At 46.0% G+C, this 1,427-nt stretch overlaps 1 pseudogene; it reads left to right on the forward strand.

Moving 5' to 3' along the window:
- The first annotated feature begins 501 nt into the window (after positions 1 to 501).
- Positions 502 to 906, forward strand: LOC144262317 (small ribosomal subunit protein uS3 pseudogene; annotated as a pseudogene).
- Positions 907 to 1,427: the final 521 nt, after the last annotated feature.

The following is a 1,427-nucleotide window of genomic DNA, read 5'->3' on the forward strand; positions in this document are numbered from 1 at the left end:
TTAAGGAAGAGTTTAATTGGTTTGAGCTGATCTACATTATGAGACTGCCTTGGTTTAACAAGATTGATTCAAAAATCAATCATTAAACTGGGGAAACTTTTCTAGTAGAGAAGGCCTAACTCTCTATATGTATTGCTTTAGCTGGTGAAATCATTCCATTTTGGAGGAACGTTCAATTCCTCACAGGTATCTGCCTCAAATTCTGACATTTGTTTACATTCCATAATGGAAGAATGATAAAGGAAAGTCCATTTAACTAGACTTAGCTCTTATCATAGCTTTGTTACTGATAGGAGACAGGATGTTTTAATCGGAGTTGGATCTTCCCTGCTCCCCTGGATAAGTCATCAGACTAATAAAAATGCCAGTTTCAAAGACACTTTTAAGACATTGAAAGGCGGGGAGCCTTTGATCAAGCATCAGAGCATTATGGCCACCTCATGTGCTATTGCCCAAGCAGAGTCCCTGCTTTACAAACTCCTGGGACGTTTAGTGGTGCGTTGAGCCTGCTATGGTGTCCTCTGCTTCATCATGGAGAGTGGTGCTAAGGGTTGTGAGGTGGTGGTGTCCGGTAAACTCAGAGGCCAGCGAGCCAAGTCGATGAAGTTTGTGAATGGCCTGATGATCCTCAGTGGAGACCCTGTAAACTACAATATCAATACAGCTGTGTGCCTTGTCCTCCTCAGGCAGGGTGTGCTGGGTATTAAAGTAAAGATTATGTTGCCTTGGGACCCAAGTGGGAAAATTGGACCCAAGAAACCCCTGCCAGATCATGTCAGCATTGTGGAGCCCAAGGAAGAGATCTTACCAACCACACCCATCTCAGAGCAGAAAGGTGGCAAACCAGAACAGCCAGCCACGCCTCAGCCAGTTCCCACTGCATAATGGGATTTTTCAACACTTGGAATGAGACTGTGACCCATGAAAGTATCTTAATAAAATCATAAAAGACAGTGTAAAAACAGAGCAGAAGAGAGAGGTGCTCCAGCAGGGTGGGTGAATGGCTCAGGGTATTGGTGAGCAGCTAGACTATCTTTCTTCTCTGAATTACTGGTACAGTCCAGCCCAGGTCAGTACTTAATATGCAGTTGCCATCAGCTGACAGTTTTTATGTAGCGCCCTAGATGTTCTTGGTACTTTACAGGCAAAAAGAAAGACAGTCCCTTTCTCAAGGAGCTTAACAGCCAAAATAAACAAAGAACCCATTCGAATCACAACAGAGGAATGTGGCCTGAGGAAGATGGCTAGTGGAAGGAAAACACTGCTCTTAGGGTGCATCTGCACTGCTCACTTCATTGGGCAGTGGGCAGAGTGCCCAGCCCCCCCATCCCTTGGAGGTCTGAACTTGCTGCTCTTCTCTTCCAGAAGGACACCTGCATAGGGCAACGTGTGCCAAGGCAGTGGGGGCTCCAGCAGGGGGCAGGTAG

This window comes from Eretmochelys imbricata, chromosome 3 (assembly GCF_965152235.1).
Source record: "Eretmochelys imbricata isolate rEreImb1 chromosome 3, rEreImb1.hap1, whole genome shotgun sequence".
Lineage (NCBI taxonomy): Eukaryota > Metazoa > Chordata > Testudines > Cheloniidae > Eretmochelys > Eretmochelys imbricata.